Source organism: Coenobita brevimanus, chromosome 93 (assembly GCF_032717465.1).
Source record: "Coenobita brevimanus isolate Jiangsu-jjx chromosome 93, ASM3271746v2, whole genome shotgun sequence".
NCBI classification, from domain to species: Eukaryota; Metazoa; Arthropoda; class Malacostraca; order Decapoda; family Coenobitidae; genus Coenobita; species Coenobita brevimanus.
In genome coordinates, this window is record NC_137046.1 from 30,380 (window position 1) to 42,500 (window position 12,121).

The 12,121-nt window shown below is 42.7% G+C and overlaps 1 pseudogene; it reads right to left on the reverse strand.

The window, feature by feature from the left end:
• Positions 1–2,045: 2,045 nt before the first annotated feature.
• LOC145412560 (uncharacterized) overlaps positions 2,046–12,121 on the reverse strand; it is a 43,081-nt pseudogene continuing 33,005 nt past the window's right edge.

Consider the following 12,121-nt stretch of genomic DNA (forward strand, 5'->3'; position numbering starts at 1 on the left):
TATTTTTCCTAAGCTGAAGAAAGCCGTCTAGCGCTGGAGGGAATGAAAAAAAAAAAAAAAAAGTCCTCCATATTCGCTGGCTTGCTATTTGTGGGTTCGGTTATTCGAGGGTAAACAAACCATCTCATAATAAAATGGCGATCTGTTGTCCAAATGGACGCGAGTTCGATTCCCAGCTGGGACTGGGAACGATTCAAGTCTCTAAATTTCGTTAAAACTGACTTTATTAATCAGTCACAAGAACCACCGACATGTGAAAGCCACCCCCGCTAATAATAATACACCAGTCCTGTATGAGACAACCTTAGAATGTACAGTATTTGATACTGACGGTGGATGTTAGCGCCTAAGTGGTGATACGTTGGGGTGTGAGGTATATGTAGGAAAGCTGCTGGGCCTAAAGAAACGGGCTAATAAACCTATGCTCAGAGTCGGACTCATAAGAAAATACTAAGAGATGTCAAACCACTTCAAAATACTACATAGTCAACCAACCGACTGTACGGGCGCCTGCACACGTGCCTTCAAACATGCGTTGACAACAGAGCTGGCAACAAGTTTGGATACAAGTATGCAGCAGTATTTGGACAGATGTAAGGACACATGTTTCTGTGCAACTTTGAGCATACTGGCAGCAGAGGTGATGAGATAAGTGTGTCCATAAGAGGCAGCTGAGACTTCATCATGATGCTGCCAACATGGTTTGCATGCCAATGTTCCGAGCATGTTTGCAGCTTGTTCGTTACTGTGCTCTTTACCTGTTGCCAGCACTTGTTATTGCGAAGGTTTTTTGGACAATCACACAGTTAACGACTGCACAGACCGTTGGGATAGGAGCACCAATTATGTGCGGGTTTTCGCCATTCGCAGGCAAGTTTGTAACATATCTCCGCGAATATGGAAGACCGACTGTACCTTCAATCTGAATTCCTATGCTTTACAATATTACCACACTGTACAGCACATGCGTTCTCCATCACTTATTTATATCATGACTCAATCGCAGTCTATATAACAAAAAAGTGATATTGCTTGTTATTACAACCCGGTCATGCCTGGCCCATCATACCCATCAACCACAGGTACGAAGTAAGTGATCTGGAAGAGGTGCCGGGGGCCTCCACAACCCATAAGATACGGGCTTCAGTTTTGTCCAACCTACTCAAAGGAATCCCCACTTGCTGCCAGTGTAACTCTTTCAACACAATGACTACGTTTTTATGATATTATCACTAATTAATGAAGATTTTATTCAGTTTATTCAAGATTCATTGTAATGATCCTCAGTAAGGTAAATAAAATGGCCTGACTGTAGGGAGAACACAGTAAAGAGGACATTACTGTGTTGACGGACATTATGTATTTCAGTAAAGGCTACGTGACTTATGTATTGAGCATCTGCCTTGGGATGCCACTCATTTGCCTAGACAAAAATAATAACTGAAAAAACAAAAACAAAAACAAAACAAAACTCAACTGTTTCAATCCAGAGTGGTAAAAGGTATTCGCACCCCAACTATTTTAGTCCAGAGTGGCATACCGTGTTGGAAACCATTTGCAAGAATAGCACACTGCACAGGGTATTTGAACCATTTGCTTTAGTGAAGAGTGCGAGCAGCTGCGACAGGGTTTAGCAGGTGCTCGTATCAACAACATTACAATTCCCTATTTATATATTTACATATTTATACCTTCATAGCATACATCAACCTCCCAAATCCCCATTACACACAGTGTTTGATATCTCGACTCGAAACCAGTGGTGTGAGGGAGACCTTAATGTTCAGCGTTGCCATATCCTGATCATTTATTCAGCTTAGGGTAAACTTTTCGGACTGGAGGGGCTACAAATAGCACTGATAAACCCCTTCATTACGAAAGGCCTTTCTTAGGCTGAATAAAATCGTCTGGTAACAACATGAACGAAACTGGACGTAACCCCATCTCGAGGTAAATCCTTTTTTTTTTTTTTTTTTTTTAAGTTACTTCTCGCTTTTTCACACGCTTTCATTCATACTGGCAGAAACTTTTCCACGACAGAGGTTAAGTTAAGCCGTAAATTTGGCTTAAGGTCGATATATGGTGTACTGAGACGGAGGGTGAAGAGGGCACTGTGTTGAGGGTGAAGAATCGTGGAGGAACCTCAAGAGGATCAAGGGAACAACTGTTAATGGTGAGGTGGGGAATATCAAGGAGGAATCCCAGATGGATGATAGACGACGTCAGTCAAGGGTGAGGTATGGATCAAGGAGTCCTACAAGGGTGAAGGAAGGCGTTTGTTGAAGCTGAGATGGACATCAAGACGTCCCAGGAGAGTGAAGAGGGACGTCTATTGAGGGTGACGTGGGAAATTTCATGAAATTCCAGGTGAGCTAAGGATAAAGTCTACACTGACAGTGAAACTAGGCGGACTTCAATGAAGAGCTCAAGCCCTCAGAGTAGTGCCACTCGAGGTCTACGCAAGGAGGTGTTGCAAGCCGCGGAGGCCAAGCATGAGGGTAAGGAGTAAGGTCAGTAGTGATGGCGATGTGTGGACCGCTGAGGCCAGAGCCGCACCCTCACACACCTGGCTCCCGGGGGCGTACTTGGTGCACTTGAACTGAAAGGCAAAGCATCAGTTGGTCAAGAGGGTCCAGGAAACACGGATCAGTCAGGTAAAGTGAGTAGGTAAAGGTGATTTATTACCTGCAGTGATCCTGTAGATGATAACGACAATTTTGCATCACTGGATATTATAATATTAACAGCAATAATAGTATGTAATCAGGCTAAGGTGATTTATTACCTGCAGTGATCCTGTAGATGATAACGACAATTTTGCATCACTGGATATTATAATATTAACAGCAATAATAGTATGTAATCAGGCAAAGGTGATTTATTACCTGCAGTGATCCAGTAGATGATAACGAAAATTTTATAACAGGATCTTACAATATTAACAGCAATAATATTATGTAATCAGGCAAAACTGATTTACTACCTGCAGTGATCCGTTAGATGATAACGACAATTCTATATCAAAGGATCTTATAATATTAACAGCAAAAATATTAGCAGAAACTATGGCTCAGGAGAGCACAGTCTCTCCAAAAAGTTTCTCTATCCTTGTCATCAATGATTTTGTAATAAGTGTTGGTGCTTTTCTTTTACCAGCACACATCTTACAATCCAGAATGTATTTCATGCTATATAAAATATAATCTTTATGATGTCTGAATAAAAAATTGCCTACGCATACATGAAAAAGTACTGAAGAATATTTTTCAACATTTCACGCAATGTCAAAATGTAAAGACGAAAAAGCAAAAACACTTTTTGTAGTAACTGTACATGAACATCAGTATTATATTTAGCTGTTATGAATGGGACACAGTCTGTCTTAATTGACACTTCAGTAAATGGGGATAACTTGTTCAATTCAAAATACTGACTGGCAACAAAAATATTACAAACAAATAAACAAGCCATGAAACTAAACTGAGAGAAAACATGTATTGCTATACTTGTATAATTAATACAAATTCAGACACCTGAATCCCTTTCCTTGTTGAAAAGCAATAACGAACAAAAACCTTATTCACATATTGTTGTTGTAATTTGGACACACAATTCTAACCTGAACCTATGACATGATGCATGACATGCTAAGATGCAGGTGTGCCTCGCTGTGGTGTCATGCAATTAGTGTTTTGGTGTCTTCAGGCAGGTACCACCACCAAAACAATCACACAAATTCTCGTTGATGGAAAAGACTTCGCAGCAATTCTTCCTTGGCAACTTATTTCAACAAACCACCAACTAATTTTTACCACAGATTTTATTTTAATGCAGTGTAAAGTCCAGATGCCGGCATAAACTTGTCCTTGTTCATCACTGGATTAGTGAGTAAGTTGTCTCAAATGAGGAACGGATGGGGCTCTGTACCCACACAGGGTTAACACATCAGCCTCAGGATATCGACTTCATTTTACTTTAATCAACGTCAGACGCTATACTTCAGCTTAGGAGACCCTGTCATCCTAATGGGGATAACGAAGGCTGTATAAGAAAAAAGTGACTCCTAAGATGAAAAAAATGGTCTGGAGACACAAGAATACCCCTTTAAAAACTACGCCATTGCCATACAGGGTTTAATATTCCTTTGCATGTTATTAATATCAATACGGTTTCCATCAGAAGCATAAAAAATACTTTGCAGTGGATTTATCTGAGCTAAATAAAACTGTCTGTTGTTACCTGCAATAAATGATAGAATACAGTTCTTGATAAAAACGTCATTCAAAATAAATTAAACCTTTTATGGCATGGTGGGTGTCTCTTACACCAACACAATCATCTACCTGATGTTGGCCAAAAAAAACTGTACAGTTAGGGACATAAGTTTGCCAACTATTCTGCAATTTGTAAATTTCATTGCCGTCTGCAGGCCAACCTTCCTAATCTGAAGGAGGCTTGATATGTGTCTCAGACCACAGCTGTTCTCTGTGCATGATGCGTCAGGAGGGAAGGTAACAGCCATGCCTTGTATGTGTAGTAGATACAGCTCAATATTATGACACCTTTTGTTCTACTGTAACATCAGAAAGTTAAGTTGTACTCGTCAAAATAAATCGCCCAGGAAGAGGAGCTACGAAATCTAAGCCAGTGAGTACATGGTTCAGTGCCATGCAGATTCCTCCCTCACTTCACAGTTAAACATACAACAACAAAGTATTTTTCATTTTAATCATGTGCCACCAATTATTATACTCAACTTAGGAAGGACCTCTGGCTGTGAAGGGGTTAATGAAGGCTACATCTAACCCATACAGTTCCAAAAGTCTCTCCTAAGCAGAATATAAGTGTCTGGAAACAGCACGAATGATAAAAAAAGACATACTCAGGCTGATGGGGTTAGTACAATTCCGCATGTTCACCTTCTAGTATGTATAACTGCCGTCAGAAATATCACTTATCTTTTTCGATAAACAACTGAAGAGATTCAAGAAGTAATGCTGAACGCACCAAAATCAAAACCGAGCAAATGAAAAATCTGCTGGGTTCTGAAGACCGCAGAACTGGGTTTCATAAGTCACCACTCACTATACTGTTATGAAGTGTATCAGTATTTATGTCCACAACTGTACAGTACACTGATCATGCGGACAGCCACACCAAGGCACCAGACCACTGCCACCAACACTTTGGCATCCAGCAAGCCACCAGACTCACTGCGACAGAACACAATGGCAACCTGGTGTGAGACGACACTATTAGTCTGGCCACTAGGGAGCAAGGCAGGGATATAGGCCGTGGCAGGACATGGACTGAGGAAAGGACATGGACAAAAGCAGGGACATGGACCAAGGCAGAGAAGCTGTAAGCAGCAGTAGTGTTAACTGTGGACCAGCAGCAGTGGTAGTAGTAGATGCAGTAGTAGTAATGGGAGTAGTAGTAGTGGTAGCAGCAGCAGCAGTAATTTTAGTGGGTTGCAGGGAAGGGTCATACAAAGTTTACCTCAGCAGCAATAGTTCTCTCTCATTCCACGTAGTGCTCCTACAACCTCAACCTCTCTCCTGGTGTGTCTTGAGTCTCAGGTTTTCTCCAGGCAGCCTCTGGTCTGAAATTCTCTACAGACAGCTCCAGAGCATCAACTTCTCTCCACACAGCTCCAGAGCATCAACTTCTCTCCACACAGCTCCAGAGCATCAACTTCTCTCCACACAGCTCCAGAGCATTAACTTCTCTCCACACAGCTCCAGAGCATCAATTTCTCTCCACACAGCTCCAAAACATCAACTTCTCTCCAGACAGCCTCAAAAGCCTCAGTTTACCGACACACAGCTTCTAGAGTTTTAACATCTCTCCAGACAACTTCAAGAGGCTGAACTTCTCTTCAGACAGCTTCAAATCCCGAACCTCTCTCCAGAAGGCTTTCACAAACTCATTCTCTCCAGACAGCCTCCAGAATCTTCACTTCTCTCCAGGCAGTTTCCAGAGCCTTAACCTGTCTGCAGACAACCTCCACAGCTTCAATTCCTTTCCAGGTAATGGCCATCAAGTCTCAGGTTTCTTGAGGCCGGAATTATGCCATGTGTCCTCCTCTCACATGAGAACTGACGTACTGAGGTATTTCTCAGTTCCAGCAAGGCGTTGTATGAAGAACTTTCTTCTTGCCCAGGTATTTGGGTCAAACGAACACAAGAAGACTTGGTTTTATTACACCAGAAGTTTCAAAGCTGAGAAACAGTGCAAAAGGAAAATCAAATATTCATAGCACACTGGAACCACACTCTTCCCAAGCTGATGATCTTGGTAACTATCTTCCAGTAATTATGGTTACAAAGTCCAATCTTGCAGAGTTAAGTACTGTATCATAAAACGAGCATCACTGCAAGTATGGCTAACACTGTGGTGGCAATTCCTGTATGGAAACTGGAATCACATCTGGTACAGCCATTGCTTGATTCCACTTCCAGCTTTGATTTAAGAGTTCCTGCTGTAATTCTTGTGGTCTGGGTGGAAACGTCGTCATCTTCTATTTGCTGCAGTTGTGTATTGTTTGAAGACATTTTTGCCTCCTCAGCAAAAGTAACATTCTTCAATATCCCTTTCGTGTGTGCTGGTTTGCCAGAGTAATTTTTCATCTTTCCATGGGTAAAATTCCTCTTGTTTTTTGGTACTACAGTTTTGGGCTTAAGATCCTCAGTCATATCAGTCTGGTTGGTATGAGCAGGAACTTCTGAAAATCTTATTCCTGGCTCATTGACATGACTTGCTGAAACGTTCCGACTGTTTCCATGATTATTATAAGACTGAATGTAATTTAAGTTGTCAGAAATGTTTCTGTTCTCATATGCTGAACTGGGCTGTACTTCTGTTGATGAATCTTCGTGAGCAAATGACTGAGATTTGTTAGCAACAGAGGACGAAAACATACTGTCTTTACTCTGAGAAGTTTCCAGCACCGTCTGGTTAGAAATCAAAATTTCATAACTCACTGGCAACTCGGATCCCTCAGCTTCAACAGAGGGAACCTTGCTTCCAGTTAATGCAATATCACTTTCCACTAATGTCTGACTAGATAACTGCTCCTTTGGAATGCTGGTTTTTGGATCAATCAGTCGAAGAAAATCAGTTTCCAAAATATCCACCACCATCGGGACAAAGGTAACAGAGAGGCCGGCATCATCCTGGTGTTGCCAGTGGTTGACGGTGTTAGGGACGGATGTTGGAGGGGGAAACACTGCCTCCATCACCTCCTCCTGCAGGCGCCTCTGCAGCCACAAATTGACCATATCCACTGGTGAGGGAGTGATGCCGTCCCTTGCAGTTCCTAAACTGGCTCTTTGATTTTGATGTCCTTCTTCGTGAGTGTTTCTAAGATTTATTTCTGCAGTATCAGGCATGTTATATCCATTGTTTTCCCTCATAATGTGTTGCCGAGTATACTGTTCTTCTGTATCTGAAGCAACAGAAGAGATATAATTCTTCAACTTCACTAACTCTTGCTTGTCATCTGCTAAGCTGTCAGCATGTGGAGCAACATCAACATCTCTGACAGAAGTTTGAAGCTGAGTTTCTTTAGTTTCATGAATGATGGATAAATGCTTACTGCTTAGATTCTCTGTGTGGTTACTTACATGTGAATTAGTTTGCAAAGCATTGTTGTTCCAAGTAGTACCATTTAGTGGTGTTATAGTGGTGCCTAAAGGTGAGGGTCTACCACTCCCGGTAACAACAAACGTTCGTCCTGTTATAATGTCCTGAGAATCCTTGTGGCCTTGGCCTCTGCCCCTGAGTTTGTTCCTGTGAATGGGTCTCCTGCCTATGACGTCACCTCTCCTCGTCACACCAATGGGTCTCCTCCTCCTCAGAGTCCTTCGTCGTGTCCAATGTCGTCGGGTACCAAGGCGTTTATTAGGTGAGCCAACCCTACCAACACGCCTCGAGGTATACACCTCTGGTATACCTGATGTTTTTGCCATGATAGGGACTTCTGTGGTGGGCGGTTGTGTGACTTGCCAATCTGTTCCTTCTGTGAGTGAAGGTTGATCATCACCTAAACCCTCAGTGAGGCCTTTTGAAATCTGGGGCACTCCTGTTGTGGACTCACCGAAAAAATGTGGCTTTGAAGTATACCCGCCATACTGTTGACCAAAAGCACGTGTTTGCTGCAGTGGTGTCACACCCATGCCACCATTTTTGATGGATGGCCTCCTTCTGTATGGCTGTCTTCCCCTTGGACCTTTTATGTGTACAGGTATTCGTCTTTCACTGCCACTGCTGGTGTCAGGCTCAGTTTTATTTATTGGTAGTACTGAAAGCATTCCATTATGTTTATATGGTGGTGTGTCACGTGATGCTGGTGCTCCCCGATCACGTGGTCTTCTAAAGCGTCTTCTGGGGTGTCTGAACCTTGGTCGGTGTCTAACGTTTGGTGAGTGTGAGGGACAGACAGTGGGTGCCGCTGGGTGTGTTGGGGGAGATGGCAAAACAGAAGCCACATCCTCTGTTGTATTCCTGGATGAAATGCTGCAATGGGAACTTTTTCGATGATGGGAGAACCTTGGTCCACCTCGCCTGTATCCTGTCCTATCAAAAGATGGTTGGTTTCTGTGGTGTGGGAAATTTACAGAGGCAGACTGCTTGTGACTGCTGTTGGATAATGAAGTTGTAGTAGAATTAAAAATGGACTGCATAGAGTTTGTACTTACTAGGGATTGGTTAAATTTGCTGCTTGATGCTGATGATGAATTCCTATTCACAGACTGTGGCATTCTGTGAGACAGTCTACTTACATAGTGTTGTTCATGGCCTTCATGCTCGTGCTCTATTGCTAAAGAGTCAGAATAATTCACTGACGGATGAACTATAGTTTCCATATATGCACTGGGTGTTGTTTCATTTCTTACATGCAGTGAACGTGCTTTGAACAGATCAGGGTTAGTGCTGGTTATTAAGCTTTGGACATCACACAACTGTACCGATGATGAGCTGAGCTTCACTGTAACTTCACTTAAATCACTGCCATCTGTGGAGTTAGTCACTGTACTATTATCCAGCACTCTCGTGGGGAAAGTCAGAGTGACATTTCTTCGGTGTGTTTGTGAAGATCCAGGTGGTGGAGTGCCGAGTCCCACAGCCGTTTCCTGAGTTAAAGTCCCCGCACTGAGTGGTGGGACGCTTGGGTCCCAACCAGACCAAATTCCTCCACTTCTGGCACTGACTGGGGAGGAAAATATAAGACCCCCACCCTCACGTTCTTCTGTGAGTGAATCTATATCTCCTCTTTCCTCTGGGTATACAAGCTTGGCCAAACTCGTCCTTGTCATCTCACTGTTTGCACTGGAATTGAGTCTTCTTCTGTGGTGTTGGTAAGTGCTGGTCTAGGTGGTGGTGGTGGTGGCAAGCTCTCTGGGGCATGTGTGCAATGAATACGTAAAATCTGGACAAAGATCCTGCAACACAGAATAACACATCTAGAGCCTAACCACAGTAAGACCTCATTGTATGTCGCCTTCTTTAACGATACATATACATGGCTAAGTTACCAGAATGAAACAGTCTCGCCTATATTCCATTCAATCAGATGATTTATAATCAGTATATTCTTGCTATCTCCAGACGATTTTATTAAACTTAGGGGAAACTTTTGAAACTCTTCTAACCTGAATAAAATCGTCTGGAGACAGCAACAATAAAACAGAACAGACGTCATGGGACTGAATGGGATACTTATGATTCTAGTTTTGTGGTAGTGTGGGGCACAGCATAGTGTTGTGTCTCTTACCTTGCTGTCCTAAGGGGTGGCATGGCAGGAGAAAACACAACAACAGTTATTAGTGTCATTAAGGCCAATTACCCCAGCAACACTGAAAGCTGCAATGATGGTGAAGGAAGTAGTCTACCTTAGTCCTAATTACGGTATTTTAGATATGAAATATACTGGCAAGTTTCAGCTCATTATATAAGACATGCAATAAGACGTTTCCACGGAATAGTTTATCACTGTCTAATACTAACTTGCCCTGGAAAGATTATCGTTGTTGTTGTCGCAGCTGCTCAACCCCAATATGTCTGACCGAGCAAACCCGTCGACCACAGACAAGCAACTGTTTCTGTGGGGCCGTCCTACAGGTACAGTACAGTACACACACCACACAGGGATCAGGCGCCCCCGTGTGGCAGACAGCACCTCATCAGGGTCGGACAAGGGTCCTTCACACGGCGAGGTGCAGGAAATATGAGGAGGTTTGACTCCCGGGTGGACGCCGCAGCTGCTTAGCTTCAACTAGGGTGCGCAGTGCCACCACGTGTAGGCTCCTCGTCAGCGCCAGAGGTAATTATAAAATTACTATACACTTTCTCAACACATAACATACTCCAGTACTAGTTCTCTGGCAGTACAATATTAAATGTTTCATGACTCCAGCATCCATAACCTATTCTGTTTCATTACCACATTACACAAATAATTATCAATTCCCTAACCAGAATTTCCGACGAGATGGTATGAGACAAAATGAGAGAGAGAGAGAGAGAGAGAGAGAGAGAGAGAGAGAGAGAGAGAGAGAGAGAGAGAGAGAAGGGGGGGGGGACAACGGCCTAGAAAGAGTTAGAGACAGAGTTAGTTCAATCGGAAGTGAGTTACATCCAGGCCAGTCTCCCACTCAACACAGTCACACACATACTTCCTACTACAGCACAGTTCTTTCACCTTAACTTGGCCAAGATTATCCCCCTTGGACTGCTAAATGTAATTTCATGTAGCTCAGTGGCAGGAAAGGACAATACTATGGCTCAACATCCTTTCCACTGAACTTCGTGACAAGCGATACGCGCCTTTATTAATCTCTTGTTATAGTTCAGCATTCAAGATGGATGACAGATTTTGGCAAGTCTGAGTAAAAGGAGTATAGTTGTGCATCAAGATTGTTACATCCGAGCCACTTCCCCATTCAACACACACACACACACACACACACACACACACACACACACACACACACACACATTAAGCCATCATCTCAACCAGTCTTCTACAAACTTGCTTAACTTTGAATCAAATGTATAGCAGACGAAGACAAAGCTCTCACAGGGTTGAGACAACTACCTAGCTTTGTAAACTTCTGGCATGCCCCTAAAAGTTTACTTGAGTTTAACCTAGTAAGAGGAATATACGTGTGTGTGTGTGTGTGTGTGTGTGTGTGTGTGTGTGTGTGTGTGTGTGTGTGTGTGTGTGTGTGTGTGTGTGTGTGTGTGTGTGTGTGTGTGTGTGTGTGTGTGTGTGTGTGTGTGTGTGTGTGTGTGTGTGTGTGTGTGTGTGTGTGTGTGTGTGTAGGGGGTTATTGTTAAAAAGAACAAGGCTGGCATCCTGCAAATCGACCTTTTTGAAGCATATTGAAAAATGAAATAAAAAATCAAGACACTTAAATTTCGAGATGTTGGGACACACTGCTCGCCCCACCTGAGAATGGGGCGAGGTAAAGTCCAGAAAACCAGGAATGAAAAGCATGAAGAGGGGAAAACTATCCACTTGTAAAATCTATCAGACACTACTGTAGTACAAATGAAAAACCATCATCGTAATCATAACCACCACCATCATTATCATTACCCTCACAGCCTTATTTTCCCACCTAGGTATTAAACCTTCAATCCACGGACATATTTAATACTTTACTCTACCTATCGCTTGACCCAGCTTGAATTTTGTCCCCCAAATGGATACATCAGATACACACTTCATTATCCCCTTCACTAACAGGGAACTCTCCTACGCTGAATATAATTGCCCAGAGACAGCAAGAATCAGCGGAAATAATACGCCATCGCATTCAATTGGTAAAAGGGGGGGAGGGGATTTGGCAGAAAACTTTACACATACTATAGGCATTAAAATAAGTATATAAATAATATCAATATAATGTAGCTTATTTGGCAGGTAACTTTAAACACACTACAGGCACTAAAAATGGTGAATAGTGGGGTATATATGGTAGGAACCCTTGAACAGGCAATAGGCACTAAACGGGATATAGTGCAAATTTAAACGGGGTTCAGACTATACACCCTTATAAAATGGGGGAAGTTACTTGGCAGCAAACTTTAAACAGATTACAGACACTAATAAAAA